Consider the following 21,043-nt stretch of genomic DNA (forward strand, 5'->3'; position numbering starts at 1 on the left):
TGAGATAAATAAATTTTGCATAGGAAAAGTAGTTACTGTATTTAGTTTTAATTAGTTTTCTTGGTTTTGTATCATTGTCTTCTACCTGTTGTTTTTGCTCAGCTCATCAGCCTTTGCCTTATTCTGTGTTTTGTTATACCAAAATACCAATTGTTGTGGTTACAGCTGAATTTAACAATATGTTTCATAGGGCTGTAACAGCCAGTAGCAAAGTGGTCTCATTAGGCTGTTAGATCATATCCACTAGTATAGTAATTAAATACTTCCCTGGATAGCATCAAGTTGTATGTGGTTTTCATTTTCTCAAGGGAAAGATGAGAAGATTATTATTTTAATTTTTATATAATGTTTTTATTCTGTATGTGCTATTACATATTTATGTTACTGAAGGCAAGAATAAAGTGCATCTTGGAGCTTCAGGTGAGATATAGTGACATTTAAAGTGGTTCTGAAGTCGTAGTCAACTTATTTCCCAGTCTGTATTAGAGCACAATACAGATCTTTCTCATGCACAGATACATATTCCTCTTGTGATAAACAATGCCACTGAAAATTTAATTTGAATACTTATTTATGTAACTTATATTCAGCCATATCTTAACTATATATATAAATTCACTTAAATTATGGATATATTTACTAAATTAAGTTCAATATATTTATAAAATAAAAAGGTATCATTCAGAAAAGTTTAGATTGGTAGGCAGTGGGTGGCTTTATTCTGTGCTGTAGATCAGTGTAGATGTGCATTTTACTGCAAATATACTTTTACTGCATTGGTATTTGCATTTTGAAACATTTAAAGCATATGCACTCATCTTTTCCTTAACTATAGAAAGAAAGTTTGCTTATATTTGGAGTTTTATTTGGACTGCATTGTGCAGTTATTGGTGCTTTTTTTGGTGGAAAGGTCTAAAGACAATGGAAGAAAGCAGCTCTGAGTGCTGCCTGCACTCCTGGTGCCTGCTTTGTGGGAGAGGCTGATGGCCATTCCTTACGTGCATCCCTACGGAGTGATGGGAGAGAATTCAAGCTGTGCCCTCGAATAAAGGTTGCACATACAGGGAGATGTGACACCTCATCATGTGACACCTCATCTGCCTGCCCTGCTCTCCACCTGGGGCTGAGCAGATGTGCAGTGCAGAGGGGGAAGCACACACCCTACCTGTGTAAAAACACCACTTCTGGAGGGGAACCTAAGCTGCTCCCTGTCAGAGGTGCTCTGACACCCTGCAGCTGGACTTCTGAAGGGTTAAGGAGGATGGGAATGTGCACTGCATCTCTTTGCTCTGTGTGTCAGCTCCTTGCTGATGTCTGATCCTCCACATGACCGTGTTTGCAGGAACGGTACCAAATAGTAATGAAGTTTGGGTCCATTATTTTCTCTCAGATGGGAAGTGTTTACTCAGAATCCCAGTTAATGAAGGAGTCAGAAAGGAAAGAGGTTCTTGCTGCATTGATTTTATCTAGATTTTTGTAATGATCACACTGAGATATTTTGCTTAAAAGTCTTTGTATATATTACAATATACAACATAACACAGCAAGCCTTTAAACTCATTGTTTCTCAGATTTGAATTCAGATTTAAGCCCTGCTTCTAGGAACTCTTGCATATAAACACAGCTCAGGGCCACATAGGTACTGCATCAAGGAACAAAAAACCACACATTTAGTGGGGTGTTGGTTTATGCTGACCTCAGACATCCATACCACCTCTGTCTCACACAGAATATGGCCCTCTGGCACAGAGGGAAGAATTATATGTGAAGCAGCTTTTGCACCACTGCAATTTACAACACAGAAGCACTGCTGCTACTTTGGAGCTGTCCTAATCCTTTGGGTCATGTATAGAGGCAGTCCCAACAATGCTTCTTACACATCTCAGGTATTCCTGCTACAGAAGGAAACCTCAGAAGCCAGCAGCTCTGATGGTAGCTGTTCCAGTCTTTAATCAACATTGTGCATAAAGTCAATAATTTTACATTGTTAAGTGCAAAGCTTCATGTGGTGAAATTACTCAAAGCATCCTATAACCAATATTGCATATATTTCCTTCATAGCAAGTGGAATGTTGTTCTGTATTTGTTGCCATTCTATTCTCATAAACTCATGTAAAACATGATTACATGACCTACTAGAATTAGCCAGAACATCACAAGCAATTGAAATCTGTTGAAAATGTGCATTTATGGCACAGGAAAAAAAAATCTTTCTGTAAAGAGAAAATTATTAAGACAAATTTTCCAAGGTCAGTATCTTAGCAAATCAGAATTTTATAGTGAAGTTCTGAAACAATGCAAGAGTGGATATTACAGAAGAAACTTTGGCAGTGAAGCATTACCTACTACCAGTGCTGGAAAAGTCACAGGCTTTTTTAGGGCACTTTAAAATAAGCAAATTAACCATAGTGAATCACAGCTTTCATAGTCTTTACTTACAGAAAATGAGATTGTGTAAAATTATTGCATCATAAACTTTAATTTGTATTTTTAAAGTTTTCTAAGTTACCAGCTTCTTTCTACTTGCCATCTCATAATGAGACTTAAATATTTAAGGTTGATGTACTTTTCACATTGATCCATAAATATGAATTGGGCAGGGAGTTACCAGCTTCTGTCTACTTGCCATAATGAGACTTAAATATTTGAGGTTGATGTACTTTTCACATTGATCCATAAATATGAATTGGGCAGGAGGAATTTCTTAGTCATTGCATATCCCTTCCGTACTGTGTCTTTCAGACAAGCTGTTGAAGGCCAAGCATTATTAAAAATGTTCTGATTTGAATGTTCATTTGCTCTTTCTATCCTCTTGAAAACATTTTGCTGATGTTGCCAACATGTTTGGAAAGTGTTTTGTGAAGGGAAGCTCTTTTGTCAAAATGACAAACTTCACATGATCTCTGACACTGAAAATGAGTGTGTTTCTGTTTCTGGACTGTTTGTGACCAGAGGACAAGGATTTGCTCTGGTGCCTGCAGCTATTTGCCAGAACTCAGGCCAGTGGAAGGCCAAAAGCTCTTTTCAGAGTCTTGCAGTTTACTCAGTTTTTTGTCCCTTCTTTTTTGATATTCAGAAAAGAACAGACATTTTGGAGGTTCCCAAGAAACAGGTTTTTCTTTGCTCATGTGAATCCAGACAACCTAGATGATTTTTACTAGAAGATATTTTGTCTTTAGTGGTTGTTGTCATAATTTTCTTCCAGTACTGTGCTTTCCTTAGGGTTGCTTTTCTGTTGTCTCCTTCATTCATACACACGAGAATGTGGTGGTGCTTTGTAAACAAGCAGCACATACCTATCAAAAAGTGCAGCATTCAAGTTTTCTAACATGAGATGTTAAATAAAATAAAGTTAAAAAGCTACATTAAAAACATCAAACCAAAAGCAAACCTTTCTGCAGAATTTGACTTGTTATGTTCATCTCTGACTTTAAGATATGTTAAGAAAGCAAAGCATTCAAGGTATTCTTTTCTCTTCTTGTTTTGCTTTTTCCCCCCTTTTTTTCCTACTTATTGTGTTAGAAGTAAGGCATTTATTTAACTTGTTGGGTTTATAACACTGATGGAGTGGGAGTTAGGAGGCTTCATAGCTACATCCTCATTTCTGAAACGTGATTACTGCTATTATTTCTGATTCATGATCTGTGATAGCAGAGTGAAAAAATACTTTAGTTGGTGCAATTCACAGTCACTTTCCCTAATGATCAGTAAAAGCTCTCTTACTATTTCCCAAGAACCAGCCTTGCACTAGTAAATTTAAACAATTTATGCAGGCTCCCATGATAAAGGTGATTTTAAAAGAAATCCAATTATATATTAAGGGGCTTTTTAAGATGAAAAGTGTTCTTAGTTATTTTGAAATATATGAGTTATTTCTTTATTTTGAATTTAACTTAAAAAAGTGGATTTTAAATACATGATTCCAAAAAGGAAATGTTGCACTGTTTTAAATGGCCAGCTTTAATACTAGCTAAAGATTTGCAGCACATGTGATTATAATGACCTTTTAAAAAATATATTCAGTGTTGTGTTTGCTGCTGCATTTGATTGTCAGTTGTCCTGGATACTGACTAACAACAAATGCTAATGTTGAAAACAAAGCTATGCTATCTCTATAACTGGTGCCTCATGATAAGTTAACTTTTGTTTTTTCTTTATTTCTGTGTTGAGGCAGTAGGCATTTGAATTGGAGGATATTTTTTGAAGTCTTTGTACGTTACAATAAAAATTCTGTATTGCATATCCATGTTCTTCTCCCCATTTCTCCACATAGAAGCTCAGCCTGTGTTTTCCTGTGGCAGGAACTGTCACTAGTTTGACACTGTGAAAATAGAATTCACAAGAATATTTTTCAGGCTTTCATCACCAGTGAATAAGCCTTATTTTGTTGTCTTTGGCAAATTAATTATTTTTATGTTTAACATACGTAATGTATTTAAATCAGATGATTCATTGTCTTGCATTGCCTAAATGTAATTCCTACTGTTGGTCATTGGAAATAAGCAGGGAGGCTTACTAAGAAACTTCAGTAAAGAGAAGTCCTGTTGTTCCAAATGTAAAGCTCATGGAGCATACCAAACATGAGAACTGATTTGCTTACACAGTAACTGTTGAACAATTAATTGCATGATAGTGAAGAAGTTATTGAGGATGTGCAGCATTATTGTAACATTGTGCTTCTGGTGACAGGGGCCTTGAAACTCCACCAAACCATTCCACCAAACCTCTTGTTAGGACTGATCAATGCAAGGACTGAACAAATGACATTGTTGGGCTTTTTGGTGTCTGGGTTGTTTGATTACAGTGAAATGCTTGCTTAGACCTGGCTTTGAGCATGGGTGCATGTCCCAGAGGAATTGCACTATTTTCTTCATAAACTTTAATTAGCTGTTAATCTACTCACTTGGAAGGGCAAAAGACTCAGAAGTTGAGCTGTGCAGACAGGGTCATGTTCTATGAGTAGAAAGATGGACAACACTAATAAGTTTTCAGCCAAGAAAAAGATAGTTTGAGCAGACTGACAGAAGGAGTGAAGAAGAATTGCTGGGGGAGTGCTCCAAGACAGTGAAGAATGAGGGAGAATAAACTGGCCAGCTCAACTGGAGAATGTCCTTAGTGCACAAGAGTCTACAGTGCTGTGACAGAGGGGACTGCAATAGTCAGCAATACTGGGAACTTGCTTACCTTTAAAGCCTTATTTTTCACTGCCAGTGTGCAAAAACTCATTTTACTGGGGTTTCTGTGGTCTATACAGGAAACACCTTAACACCAAAAGAATCTTGTAATTTAGATTAAATTCCTGAGCCAAACACAAGTTTGGCTTTCGGTTAACCCTGGGAGAGAGTTGCTTATGGCATTCTGACTGTAATATACAGCTAAGAGGACAAAGTCCACATTCAAATGATACATTTTACACACTAATCATCCAAGTAAAAGCCCACACTACTGTCACCAGCCATGTCAAAAGAAATATTGTGTATTTAAATAAAAGTTCTGTTTGAGGTTAGAAGCTGCAAACTGCTTTGTCACAGCTATCTTGAGACTTTTTTAAACCTTGAAATTAATTTCTACATACTGACTTAAACTGAAATCTTGCTACAAGTACAATTTCAAAGCATTAGCAAATTAGTGATAGAATTTTTAAAATAGAACTACAGCTATAGCAATGCAATGCATTCTAGATATCCAGAGCTTCCATGCTGGAAACCAAATTTTCCATATGTATGGGAAATGTAGAGTCTGAAAATGCATTCCTCTTCCAACCCAGTCACTGGAAGACAGTAATGTTTAATCAGTTCTGAATGTGTGTTTAGCCTCACAATCATTAATATAAAACGTTTCTAATTTACATTCCAATTTTTATTCAGATGCATGATGCTGATTTATGAGAAGATGCACTGAAACTTCTTGAAACACCAATGAATATTTTCAAGGAAGTTAATTACAACCTGAGAATGAGAGATTTGGGGGTTGTTTAGAAAAAAAAAAAAGGAAAAGAAATTAAATATCTCATTTGTCATTGACTATTGGTAGATTTCATAAATAAAATTTTTAAAAAAAGAGGATGATTTTGAAAATGTAACTATACATAATACACAATATCTATTTATTTGTAACTACACCAGTCTTCACGAAGTGTACTACGTCAGAACTCTGGCATTGCTCCTATCAAACATTAAATTCCATGCCTTTGGAATCATCCTGTTTGCATAATCTGGCAAATGAAAAAAAAGAAAAGCAAAAGTAATAGTAAACATAAAATTTTGCATGAACAGGACTGAGGAATTTGGTTTGTAATCAAATCAAACTGAACTTAATGTTGTTCCATATGTTCAGTAGGCCTCTTTGATCTCAAATATTCTTGTTAGATTTTATTGGAAACTCTATTGGAGACTCTGTGAGGCTGTTATGGATCCTGGGTGCAATTTTAGGTTTGAGTTGTACTGGACAGGTCTTTGTAAGCTCTGCTGCATATAAGGATTTCCATTAGAACTGCACAGTGAAGTTTTTGCTCTATCTTTTTCATTTATTGTACCATAAGAACAATGAGATTGGATTACTGCCTTGCATCCTATCATTTACTTCTATTCAGCTTTTAATTCAGAGAAATCATTTGACATATCTTAATAAACATATGCATCAATGTAAAATGTATTTGGGAGAAATACAGTCAGTCACTGACATTCTCCTTTAGTGCAAGAATTAACATTATGGTAATAAAAAATACTAAGAATATATTTTTGCATTTTATACTGCAGTTAAAAGGCAGAGTGATTATTTAATAAAATAAAAGTATTGGTATGACAGAAGAGAGCATTGCTGTACTAGACTATTGCAGCAGACTTCAATAATACATCTGAAGGATGAGACTCATTTTGCTGTCATTGGGGTGCAGAGTTGTACTTTGAGATGTCGCCTGATGGTGCAGGGACAGATTTACCATCTACAAAAGGAAAAGTTCAATATCTTTGGAAAACAGTGATGTGTTTCCCTTGTGATTTCACTTTAGCTTTGCAATCTAAATTTTACTTAACAAATTTGATTAATGAGATGCTATTCCCATTATATACTACTAAATTTAATATCTAAAATTGTATTTTTTTATCGGACCGGCACACCAAATAACAATATTTTCCTTGTTGAATAACTGCCAGTGCCAAATATTCCCACTACCAACCACAACTGTCAGTAATATCCATCATCAGTGCTTCATGCCCATTGCTATCTTTCAAGTCTCTGGGATTCTTGATGTCAAAAACTAGTACAGAAAACACTGCCAAACTGGTAGGAATCATGTTTTGAAAAAAACCCAAATCATCAACACAGCCTTTTTATGATTGTATTCTGCCAGATTTGTGCTCATCAAAATGAAGAAGGATAGACACTGATACACCTTATTTTTTAATATGGTAAGAATAGCCTCACTGAAAGGCAAACAAAAAGTACGTTTTGCTTTCATTGTTAGTTTGCCCTCACACCAGCTATGCTTGTCTTTTTCATGCCAAGACAACATGTTTTTTAACTGTTGACTTAGAGCTTAATCATCTCTCTAAATCCTTGAACTCCCACCCTCATATTTTGTCTCAAAAGTCATAGATTGGTAACAAAAATGTAAAATCCCAAATAGATCAGTTCTCTCTGCATATGCAGGTGCAAGCATTAAACTAATATATTCACAGCTATAGAGATACCTTTTTATCATTTTGGCTGTGCAAAACTTTGAAACTGTATTTTAGATGTTAAAATGCTCTCATCAGAAATTTAACATTCTGTAAAATCAATTCCTTCCTAATTTCTCAATCAGTCATCCCAACTTTCCCAAGCAGAATCAGTGCAGTGGTTACACAATAAAGAATAAGAGGTTGGCTGCATACATTAAAAAGCTTATGAATACAAATCCTAATATTATGAGGCAATTGTAGGATGCTACTCAGGGAGAGACTTGCACCAACTTCAATCTACAGTTTCAATCATAAATGATTTTCAGTACTTTGTTCTATGTTCTCTGCTTTACATTATAAATTTCCTTGAAATGTACATATTGGCTCTGATTCCAGTTTTATTATCATAAGATAAAGTCAAGAAGGGAACTGTGTTGAATATTTATGAACTAACTTTTTTGTTGATTTTTATAATAGAAAAAATAGTTGGGAAAAAAAAATCTCTGGAACCATGCTACAAAACTGCATTGATAATCATTCCCAGATGATTACTATGTGGATTTGAATTTAATCTTGAATTTGTAGTTATCACATTGAAATAGCTTTCAAGATTCCTTCAGTAACATAATTTTGGTTTCAGCTCATCCATTTAAGCAACATGTCTGTTCACCCAAGCTTAAGGCTCTAACTATTCTTCTGAATCTGTAGTTTGCAACATAATCCAAAATAATCTAATTGCCATTTACCATTCACTCCTTGTCAATTAGAGGAAATGCACATTTGATAAATAGCTATTTATACACATCCAAGAGCATACACAAAAGAGAATGTACATAAGAAAGTTTGGACATAATTTGAGTTAGCACTTGTTGAACTGGAAGTGTCCCAAATAAACTCCCAAAAGCAGAGCAGTTTTTACCCTGAAAAGTTTGTTTTCAGTGTGTTAGTTAACCCTTCACACTCCAGAGCACCAGCCAGGAGAAAAAAACCCCAACCTTTGCCATGTGGACCCTTGCTCTTCAAGAGCTAATCTGATCACTTTTGAACTGCTTTATTATTTCCTCTCAGCCCATTCTGTACACATACAGAGCCTTGTGTTTCCTGTTGCTGTCCCTGCTGCTGGCTGGGAGGAGCTGCTCCTCTGTGCTGCAAACCCTGTTTGATGGGGCTGGGCTGGGTTGTTTCAGGGATCTGCAGTCGCTGCTCTGGCCAGCACAGCAAAGAATGCCACGACACAGAGAGTGCAGCAAGCGCCTGCCAGCGTTTCATTTGTCAGCAGGGCACTGCACACCAGCCATTCCAGCCCTGGAGCACAGAGTGGCTGAGGGTGTGACTCTGATGTGGGGTAGGAACATCTCTGAGCCTTGCAACAAAACCGGGATTTTGGCAGTGCTTAGAGTAATGGGAAGTTTATGCCAATTAGATGAAATTCTGATTGGTCAAAAGTCCTAGTAAAGCTCTCATCCTCTTTAATGGCTCAAGGACTTTACCCAGGGGCACTATAATTCACCTAGGACCTCATACATCCTTTACTGAGGGGAATTGTAGTTTTGTTGTTAATGTGGAATAAGGAGAGAGATAAAGGGATATGCAGGAAGTTTATCTTACAGCTTTGCAAAAAATCCCAACAAAACAAAAACCAAAAACAAGCAAAAAAAAAAAAAAAAAAAACCCCACCAAAACCACAGCTTAAACAGTTCAGTTATGGAAAAGGAACAATGTTCACTGGCAAGAGCAATAGAAGCTAGTTAGGGAAAAGTGCAAACTAGCAAATAATTTACCAAATTGGACCCACCTGAGAAGTGGTTTGAGAAGCCAAGAGGCTAGCAGGAGTTTTCAGCTAATGTACTTCTCTTTTTGCTCTGATTTGAGGGAAATTTGGGCATCTGCAAATGAGGAAAAAGTAATGTACACACAGGGGCAAGGGAACTTGTGCTCCCCTTTCATGCTCGTGCCCTTTGGCAGCACAGCTGCTGTAGCTGAACAACTGTTGTCACCCTTGGAGGGTTTGTGCTGATCCTGAATCCCCAACCACTGAACCCTGGCACAAAACAGACCCACAGGTGGCAGCTTTCCCTTATGTAAATGGTAGGAAATTTTTCTGGAAAGCTGTGTGCACTGAGCACTGTGGATTTGTTTCACAGAGGCCCCTCCAAGTATTGAGGGCTCCAAGTGAACGTGTTTGCAATGGGGTGTTGGCCAAGACCAGCCTGACTGGTTCTGCTGCTCTGCAGGGGGGGTTTGGCCATGTGGAACAATGTGCTCATACCTTCAGAAGCAAATTCATGGATGAATATTGTGTTAAAAAAAATGAGATGGTATTTTATAAAAAGCTTCCAAAAAAGAAATGTGTTTTTTCCTCTACCTCATCAAATGACTAACTCCAGTTTAAAGAATATAATTTGCATTTATAACAGCAATTTAAATTATTTCTCATTTTTTCAAAGCTCTGAGGTTGGAAAACTGCATTCATCCTAGAGTAATCCAGATTCTTGTTGAAGTTTCAAGTTAATTTCTGAACAGCCATTGATTTTATGAGGAAACAGGCGTTATCATTTGAAAAACAAACCTGGCCACCACTTTGGTTAGAACAGTTTCAAGTTTCTAGTCATAGCTCTGTACTGAAATTGCCATTAAATGCTTTACTTAGATAAATGAACTCCTTTAAGGATTTTTAAAGTAAAATTATTTACATTAATGATTAATAAAGTATTTCCCACAATTTTAACACTTATTTTTTCTTGGATTCTTGTTTTTCCTCCTTGGTAAAGGGTCTCCACTTAAGAAAAGAGGTCTGTAAAAAGGAATAATTTCTCTCAGAATCAATTAACCCCAGAAAAGATCTTCAAGAATCCATAGAAAATCAGAAGGGATAAGATATTAACAGATGATTTATTCCTAAATGTTTAATTAGAATAAAGGTTTCTTTAAGACCTATAATGGCAAAGTTCACTTATAAAGTAATCTCTTTACTATGTTTCTGGGATTAATCTTGTGTCTACAAGTTTTTGCATCAAAGTCAGTGAGCTCAAATTTTACGTTAACTGTGCAAAGGTATCAGATAGAGACCAGGCACTAAGTCTGGGTAAAAATGTTTGTACCAAAACCAGTAACAAATACTAGAAACTTATGAATCTTTAATAATATTAAAAGTAAAATTGTTTATGCTTCTTTGAAAATGTCCAAATTTTAGCAGATATAGAGGATAAGCATATAAAATACAATTTCTATTATTAAGCTGTCTCTTTCTACAATTTGTTCATTATATTAATAATTTTATGCACTAATCTAATAATTAGCTGACTAATTTTTTTTTTCTGACTGTGATCCTATGTCTCTCATAATGAGATCTAAATAACTTTATGCAAATATATTAGGTTTATTTCCTCTCAGAGTAACAAAATTACGGTAAAGAACAGCAGTGCTGCAGGGTTCCTCTCAAACACACACAAATGTATGTATGTATGTGTCACTTTATAATATGATGACCTTGTATTGTCATAGTCTAGCATTTTAGAGCCATTAACATTTCCTTGTGAAAATCTGCTTTGAGATATTTATTTGCAAGCTACACTTTATTTCCTAGGTGACACCTTTTCCATCATTTCTACAAACATAGGGAGATAGATGAAGATGCTTCTGGAACCAGAGACACAGAACTAGAGCTATGCTGCAAAGTGTGAATCACCTATCTGCCCTATGTATAAGGAGAGATTTTCAGATTTTATAAGTGTCAAAATCACCCAAACATTTTTAGAAAGGAAGACAAGTGGTCCATGAAAATCTGGTCTCTGTAACTTAGTGCTTTGCTCTGCTGAAATTGTCCACTGGAATAACACTGAAGTTCCCCTTTCCTCTTTACCACCTCTCGTGTCTGCTCATCAGGAGGAGGGAGGATTGTGCCTCTCCCCTCTGCATCTCAATAACCCACATGCAGTACCTCAGGTTTTTCCTGTGTTCCTTGATTTTGTTTGGCCAGGGAATAATATCTGATTTTTTCAGAGTTGCCCATCCTGGGCACTGATCAGCAAGCAGAACAGGCCAAGCAAACAGCTATAAAGATTGTGGCTCAGCCTTTTGTCTCCGTTCAGCCATTTGTTTTCCTAACAGCTGTAGAAACATCTCATCCTTGAGATCTCAATAACACCAAAAAGGGCAAAGGAGTAAAAACCTACTGGAGGGAGTAAAAGACAGCTAGACAAAATAAAAATTACATTACCCTTGTTCTCTTTTAAGAACAATAAACCTCGAGTTATTTAGTGAGCACAATAAAATGCTACAGGGCATTGTTAGCACAAAGTTTGAATCCATAAATCACATAAGTATTGAGATGCTGCTCTGAGAGTCTGTAATCACCAAACAGTGAGAACTAGTCATCAAAGTCTGGGAATGCCAGGAAAACAAGAAAAGAAGGATAGCACAATCTATGGTACATCCTTTTCTGTGTGGATCAAAGAACTTACTTCTCAGGAACATGGCTGCCTGCTTTGTAGTGTCTAAATTAATTGTCCAGGAAAGTCTTGAAAAAGTCACGATATGTCAGAAGGTCAGATCATGGAGGAAAATACAAGCTCAAAACTTGGCAGATGGTTTATTAGCTGATAATTATTCTTATTTCTACTTTACATGATATTAAGTGTGTGCTAGAAGCTTCCAAGTGGAAAATTCTCGCAATAGTTAATGGAGTCCAAAAGCTGCATTAATCCTCCTTTATGGCTTGTGACACTCTTGGGAAGGAAGGTACTGCACAGCTTCAAGGATGCAAAGGTGTAAAACTACCCGAGGCTAACTAGCAAATTACAAAGGGCAAAGTCCTAAGTGCATATTTCCCCATGGGAAATCTCTGTATGTAGAAATGGATTAACTTCCCCCATATATCTGAAGCTTATTTAGAGTTTGAGATCAGTGCACCCTGCAAGTTGGTGACCATGAGCTAGTAACTTTGAGAAAACTCTTCTAATACAGATCCATACAAGTCTTGTGATCTTGGAAGGAATAATTTAATCTAAAGAAGAGGAATAATTTAATCTAAATTATCACCTTAGCAAATTAAAACTAGAACATTTGCATGTCATAGTCCAATATCACATGCATGACTCAACCCTGGCATTCAGGATGTCAGGATCAATAATCCATCATCTGAAGAATCCTTTTGAACTGTTCTCATAGTAACTTGCAGCCATGGATTTCCCTAGACTTGACCTGTGTGAGATAACTGTGAGTGGCACGCAGACTGCTTGCTGTGTCCTGTGGATTTGCTATCAGTGAAATTTCCTGTCATTCTCACCAGCTATCCCCTGATTAAGACATGGAGAGCTTTTTTACATCGTGCACAGGACTAAAACACGTACATCATTCTTATGTTGAAACAGTTCCTGACACCCCCTCCACATAAGAAATGACGAGGCCTCACAGCTGGAGCTGTGTCCATTTAAACAAACTTGAGCTTTTTTCCAGTCTGCCTGCCTGCAAGCTGAATACCTCTGAGCATCAGATTATCTTTGTGCTTCATATTGTGGAACAGTGTTGCAGAAGCCAGAGCAGAGCTGGCTGTGGTCCAGCATTACAGCATTATCATATTTATGTTCAGATACCTACAACTGGCGTGCATAGATTGCTGCTGCCACTGCTGCCTGAAGTGGTGTGCACTGCTATCACCAGCAGTCAGAGCAAACGAGGGTTGGCAAACTGCAGGATCCAATATCAGCCAGCCTGGCAGATCCAATTCACGAATGAGGATCAGCATAGCCTTAACATAAAGAAATGCCAGATGAAAAGGTAAATTGCTCAGAGCGGATGTATTGAACACAGGAGATGAGAGAAGCTGTCAAAGGAAGATGACAATGAACAGCCACGTTTCACAAAGAAGATGTCGGAAGGCACATGGAGAGAGTCTGTTTTATTTAAGATGTTCCAGAGATTGTTTTTTAAAAAAGAATTCAAAATTTCAGAGCTAGGTAGTGTGGTGCACCTGGAGCAGCCTGCATAGCCCACTGAACTTTCAGAACAGAGCTGTATCTGCAGAATGCTCATTATCCACATTGGTAAAATGACCTGGACTGGATTTTGACCCTGTATCAACTTAACTCATTCAGTAGAGGTTAGGATAATAACTACATTATATTTTTCTTTTTAAGCCACAGTTCAATAATATCAGAAAATGAGTAAGCAAAAATAAGCCTGAAAACCAGTGTCATCATACATACAATGTAATAACAAGTTAATGACTGAGCCAGCAGGCCAGGCAGAATCTCATTCTCCACACCCCACAGAGTATCTTGTGGATAATACCATTGTTTCAGTACTCTCTCTTCCAGTCTCTCTCTTGCCCATCAAAGCTTTTTTTTGCCTTCATGTTTGTGATTCTGTTTTTCTGTGCCTGACAGTTGTAATGAAGATATGCCACAGTTTTGGTGACAAGGCAAGTATTCTAGAGAAATCCTGGCAGAAGAGATGAAATGAAATAGTTAATACCTGACACTGGGTTCTGGAAGTGATCACTTATATAAAAATTTATTTAACCCTCTGTAATTTACAGAAAAATATCATACTTATTTAGATGTCACCATTAATTTAAAAATCAATGAAAACATGTATACATGCATGGAAAAAACCAACTTCCTATTAAAATGTCATTGCAGCATAAGGATCCATAAAGGTGATATGGGAAAAGACAGCATATGCTTGTCTCAGCTTCAACACCAACTCTAGCTGAAAAAGCGTTATGAATTTTTGAAAGCTTGAAGTTGTGCTACTTGACTTAGAAAAACAAATATGGGGTTTTTAAACAAATAATTGTGTTTTCTTACATACTTTAATGTTCTTATCACTTCAGGATACCTTCAAGTCTATATGTGTTTTACAATGGAATATGACATTCACTTCAAATTTCTGAATTTAGGCCACTTACACACAAAGTGTGTTTAAGCTGCCACAGTTTACATACATTGATCTATATCCCCACATGTGCTGTGCAAAGTGTAACATGCATAGCAAATTGTATTCTCAGTGCAGCACTGACATTGGAGGATTTTTCCTCAGCTATGGAAGCAATCCTTGTCTTGTTATCAACTTGCCTTAAAGTGTTAGTGGGGAAAAAACCTTTTTATGAATATATGAACAAAAAATGCCTTCTGAGAGATACATTTTCAGTTATATTCTGCAGCTACAATCACAAGAGGCCCTAGATGAACTCATTGCACATTTTGAAATGAAGAAATGTATTTTAGCAGCAGCAGCATGATTTTTCACCCATTATTTACAACACTTTATAATTGTGGGAGCTATTAACTCTACAGGCACAGAAAAGTCAAGAAATTTGTATCTTCTGATTTTAGAATTTAGTGCAACATAACGTGAAGGTTAAAATAGCATTCTCATCCTGATACAAAACTGGGGACAGTCAGGTATTGTCTTTCCTTGTCTTTGACAGTCTTTAAATTCCATTCACTGTATCTTAAAATAATATGCTTGAAATGCAGCAGTATAATTTGTATCAGCATAATACTATAATAATTTCAGAACTATAATACAATAAACACTATCATTGGTTAGAAAGTCAAGATATTCCCATCTCTTAATCCAAGGATGCTTGTAACAATCTGTTGTATCACTCACATTAGCATCATCACCTACTCTGGAGACACTGAGATGTAATTTAAAACAGAAACAACAGAGTATTGGGGAAAAGGAAATGCTGATCAAAACCTTAAGGATTTCTAGAGGTCACAAACATCCTGGCAGTCTGCCACAATCACAGCTGCTGACTAGAGAACACTTTCTAGTTTCCCTGCTCCAGGTTAACACAGCTATAAAAATAAACACTTCGAAAAAATTAGGAATTGTTACTAACCAGGAGCTCATTTTAGGGTGAGAATGGGGGAACCTTAAGTTTTCCAATACCCATAAAGCTTCAAATAAGAGTATTATAATATTTTAAAAATTATTTCCAAACCTAATTTTTTATTTTTTAATGCAATTCACTGAAGAAATCAGCTTAGTTAGCATTGGTGGCTCAAAAATCAGGAATGAAATCTGACTGTATGAAAAAACTCCTACTACTGAAATGGATGTAGGCATTGACAATAGATGTAGGCATTGCCTTTCTGCTGGGGGAAAAAAAAAGCCTTAAGAGACTGGATGATGAAATGGAACATGGTGCTTGTGGATCCCCAGTTTAAATACAGTCACAGTGAGTATAACAATGACCAGTTTTTAAGTCTGCAGCCTAAACTATGTGTCACTAGATTTCCAATCCTTTGAGCAGTAAATAATCTGGAAAGAAACAACTTTCCCAGTTTCTTAACAGTGTCAGTAACCTGTTCTCTTAAGCAGACAGACTTGCTAAAACAGGGGTAAGAGTGTTTATTAGAAAATGTTTAATTTATTAATACACTCAGTCTTACTGAAGAAAATAGGTTTTTTTTTTAAAACAGAAGCGTGTTAGCTCAACTGACAGACTGCATTTCAGGTGGAGTTGTTACTTGGGGAAATTGGTCTGTGGCAGGCTGACAGAGTCCCTGGGCTCTTGGGGAAGGTGGAGTCCTGGTGCTTTCTCTTCTCCCTCTTGTTACAATGGGTTTCAGGCTAAAGCAATCTCAGTGCTAAATTCCCTTGACAGGGGAGAAAGAAATGGAGAAGTGAATGGGTAGAGCTGTGATCCACAGCAGCGTGGTCACACTGGCCAGCCTCCATCTCTGACCATCTCTTAGTGGCATGGACTGGGTGGGTTTATAGATTTAAAGGAGAAATTAGTCCAATTAGATCTGGGATCTGTCCTGTTACCCTCTGTAATATCCAAGTCCTATAACTTTACCCAGCAGCTCCTATAATCAGCATGTGGGCTGTGAAGCCAAACTGCTGCTATGTTTCTGTGCTAGGAGTCAGATTTTAGTGACAATTTTTTTTTTTTCATGAATATTTCTTTAATTTTTTCTTTACTTCCTTTGGTATCATATAATAATACAACCTCAAAGTGTAAAATATACTTATAATCCTGAGAGTTCTGTTAAACCCTAAGTGATAATAGGAAAAATGAGAAGAATACTAATGGAAAGAGCATATACTGAAGATTTTGCTTTCATGTGAATGCAATTAGAGCTTTTCCCTTAAGCTAATAGGATAAGTAACTATATGAGGAAATCCACAGACACTGCAAATGTGCAGGAGGGAGAGAGTAGTGTTTGCTTGGTGTTCAATGGTCCATGTGTAATAAGCTGGCAGTTCCATCTAGTTCTTACTGGACAAATGTGTACATCAGAAATTCCTGTTTCTCCCTTCCTCCAGCTGCACATTTGGAAGTTTCAGCAGTGAAGCTGAGAGCTGAATTAAGAAAGACATGGCTACATTTTCAAAGCTTTTTTATTTTTCTCTATTTCTTTCTTTGAAGGTAAATGTATGCACACAACAAATACATTCCTATTGCATATATGGCTGTGAGAGTCAGGAAATCAGTTGATTTCCTGAATATCTGTGCATGACTGATCAACCCACATGCCTTTGTCAAATTATTCTTGGAGGTCTATTCTGATATTCCCAAACTTTGAGGTTTTCCTGAAAGCATTTGCTAACTTGATACCAGATGAATACTCTGTCTCGAGAATAAAATAATGTTCTAGAGTTTTCAGTAGTTACTCTGATTCCTGGAAGATAGAGAATAAATGGTATACAGGTTGGACCACAGAAGTAATTAATTAAAAAAAAAAAAAGTGGAAATGATTCCTTAATGCTGGTAATTCCCCAGAAATTATAGCATGTATATATAGCATAACACAAACAGTGTGAGTCTGTGGCAGTTTGATATGGCACAATTATTGTTGGCCTAATTTGGGATGCTTTGTATTTGGATTTTGCCTACACAAATGCAGTTCAAAAACCATGTTGACATACCCAGTGCAGCAAACCACTTACATGAGGCTCTCACAACTCTGGACACAACCAGCAGGAGACTGGCAGTTTTATTTTGCTCTGTAATATTGCTCCTGGCCAGGATGTGGACCAGTTTTTGGTAGTGCATCATATCCAAACTATGGAAAAGATTGTCAGGCCCATTCCTGCATGCCTTGGGGTGAGAAGGGTCAGAAACTCGGGTGGAGTTAGCCAGAAGTTCCCTAAAATAGCTAGAGCCACCCTTTTTTAGGAGCTGTAGTGAGCACCAGGAATTGCAGCTCCTTTACAGGGAAGAACAACAGAGCATCAAGGACACTGTCCTTGGAACAGCAGCCCCAGGAGGTGCTTTAATTCTAGGAGCCAGGGTGGCATAACTTTGAGGCTGCTATAAAGCACATTGTGAAAACACAAAAGTCTCTCCAGCTTTTCCTTTAGTTATGGACAGTTGTTAATGACAAGGAACTGTAAATATTGCATACACAGGATGGGGATATGCAACTCAACCAAAAAAAAATATATCTATCAGCAGTCTTTAATGCCTTTAAAAAAAATCTTAACATACTGGTAAAACCATAAGTTAAAAAAAAGTCCTTTACCTGTAAAAATGTTTCAAGCACTATATATGTTCTTTCTCATGAGACAATGGCTGCTGACTCTCCAATGCCTTATGCTGCAGCAAAAGATTCACAATTGTCTACTGAGTCTGTAAATAGCTTCATGCTTATGCCATTTTTTGTCCTCCAATATTCTTTTAGTGCCTACATGTGTGCCTCTGGTAATACTGATCTAGCCCAGAATTTATACTTTTTGCCCTCAGGATTAGCAGGTTTGAAAAAACATTTGGCATAGCTGGAATGGGGGAACATTAATATGATTGACCCTTTTGTTAATGGGTCATTGACCCTGTAAATGGTCCCTACTCTATGGAATGTGTTTTAATTTGCAGGCAACATCTTGCTACCCTGACTCCCACTTTCCTATGGAATTTCACAAACCTGAATCTCATTCTGTGGAATCTCTCTAATTGTTTAGATGCACAGTGATTTGCCATTTGCATCCTATAACACCTACAATTAAACTACGCCACATGGCTTCATCATACTTCCCCCAAAATACCTTTGCCATCAACATTTCTCAGAGTGGCAATTCTCCTGAGCTTTCCAGAATTTATAGGTCACAGGTAAAACAGCATGTTCTCTGCAAATGTTAATGAGTTTACAAACTGCTGAGTATTATAATGATGAATTTGATCATATTTCTCTACTGAGTTTGCATGGTCTTGGTGCTGCAATATTTTTAGCGTATATCTGCTCTCAAAGGGCCCAATCCAAAGCTCATTGAAGTCAAGGAAAATAGGTGTATTAAGATTAGCAGCTTTTGATCAAGCCTGAGACAGTCAGTGCCATAAAAACATTATCTGTGCACATCCCTTATATGCCACTGACATCTCCTTGCACCACTGCAAGTTACTGAATCTCATTTTCTTTGCAGCTTTCTGCCTGATCAGGGAATCTATTAAGTCCAGGCAGTCAAGGCAGCTGTTTTGAGTCAGATAATTTTTGGCTTCCTACATAAAGGGAACTAATATAATATCTGCTTTATGCCCACATCACTGTCATAACTCACGTGGTACTGTGAGGGCTTCCAGGGAGAAGGGCAGAACGCAAGAAATGATTTCTAAAGCCCTGGCCCTGGTCAATCCTGTGCTTCTGCACTAGACTCCCTGTCCTGCATTTACAGGTACTTTCACCAACTTTCTTGGGCTCAAAGTAATTGCTGTACCTTTCAAATGCATCCTTTCACACCTGAAAGGGTATGGTGCAGACTGGGAACAAGGTTGCATTTCTGTCTCTTCTAATACAGGTACAGACAGAGAACTGTAGTCTGATGTCTTCCTTGGGCATTTTAATACCTTTACAGAGAGAAAGTGACCTGTTTATTTCAGGAGGTTACAGTGTTCTTGTTGTGGTATATGATGGCATTAATATATATCATTTGAAGTTCTAGTAACCAGTCCTAGCCCTACTTTTAGGGAAGAGACAAAACTGTTTACAGTGCTTTGATGAACCATCTTCCACAAGTTCACTTAAAAAAATACTGATGACAAAACTAACATTTTTTATGAGAATCTTCATGATGACAATCTTCGAGATTAAAATCTTCATGAAATACAAACCAATACTGAAAATGTCTAGTGGTAATGTATTATCTATCACCCCTTCCAAAACTTTCCTTTTAATGAAGGAATTTTGTGAGGGTTTCGGTGTCATACTGCTGGATGTCTCCTGTGGAAAAGGTCAATATCTAACAACACCAAATGTTATCACACAGACTAAGTCTTATGCCAGTATCAGAAACTTCCCTTCAGGTTACCAAAGAACAAGATAGTTGATGATTGGTTTGGGCACTAGCTGGACTTCTTCAGAGGGTTGTGGAGCATTTAAATAGCAGATTATATCTTTATGATGAAACTGGCTTTGAAGCACTTTAGTTTACAAGGCCCAGGTGTTTCTAAAGTGCAATTCAATGAGTATTTTACAGTTTCATAAGAGCCTTCTCTCTTTGTAAGAGAAAGGCAAGAAGATGACTGTTTCTATTTTCTCTTTTCCAGTTTTACTAACACTCTTGGTATAAAGGGTAACACAAGCAGTAGTCCTTTCTATGCAAAACATAATAATAGACTCTCTTCAAAGGACAATATTAATCCTTCCCTCCTCCATTCCACTTAGTTACAGTGAAAAAATACAAAACTAAACAACCCCTCAATAATGGAAAAAAATAAAATTACATTTTGTGATTTCTTGTATTTTCTTTCCTCCAAAGCCTGTGCTCTGGTCAGTGTAATATATTGTGTGAAAACACAATGTACACACTCCACATACTTTTGAAATATCTGGTGAAATGGCTGTTTGATTTTTCAGAGCATAGGATGACTGTGCAGTGAATTCACAGTAAAAGCTCTATATAGGATCTCTTGATAGGTGTAACTTATTTTTTATTTACAATTTCTATGGCTTCTAGTTTTTATTTTGTCTTCTCCCCTACTGTTTGAATTCAATATGAAATAAATTTGCAATCCCACAATGTTGCTTCAACCTTTAAAAAAATGGACTGCAGCCAGTGCCAGTTTTGGGCAACTGTCCAGATTACACACCAGCCACATAGTGCAAAGTGGTTTTTGTTACCTTTGTATCATTTAGCCACAGATTTATTTTTATTCTCTCAATTCCCTAGAGGAATGACCTCCTTGTCTGGGTTGTCTCCACCTAGTAAATGTGCTAATTATTACTACTTAGTTTCCTGATATGAATTGTGTTTATTCCTGTGCCTGTTGAAGGCCTGCACAGCAGTTTCATGCACATCACGTAATGTTTGGAAATGTAAAGCATAAGGGCTGATCTAGGTAGCATATGGCTCATGGTCCTTTGGCTCTTTGTTTTGATAGTGAACTTTAGGTGAATTGTATTCATTATTTTCTATTTCAGTGTATTAGA

The 21,043-nt window shown here is 37.1% G+C and overlaps 1 protein-coding gene across 3 annotated transcripts in view; it reads left to right on the forward strand.

Annotated features, from left to right (window-relative positions):
- The window catches only part of SHISA9 (shisa family member 9), a 178,166-nt gene that overhangs the window by 8,903 nt on the left and 148,220 nt on the right, over nt 1-21,043 (forward strand). The gene's annotated exons all lie outside the window — the stretch shown is intronic.

This window comes from Passer montanus, unplaced genomic scaffold, assembly GCF_014805655.1.
Source record: "Passer montanus isolate IOZ18808 unplaced genomic scaffold, ASM1480565v1 scaffold8, whole genome shotgun sequence".
Lineage (NCBI taxonomy): Eukaryota > Metazoa > Chordata > Aves > Passeriformes > Passeridae > Passer > Passer montanus.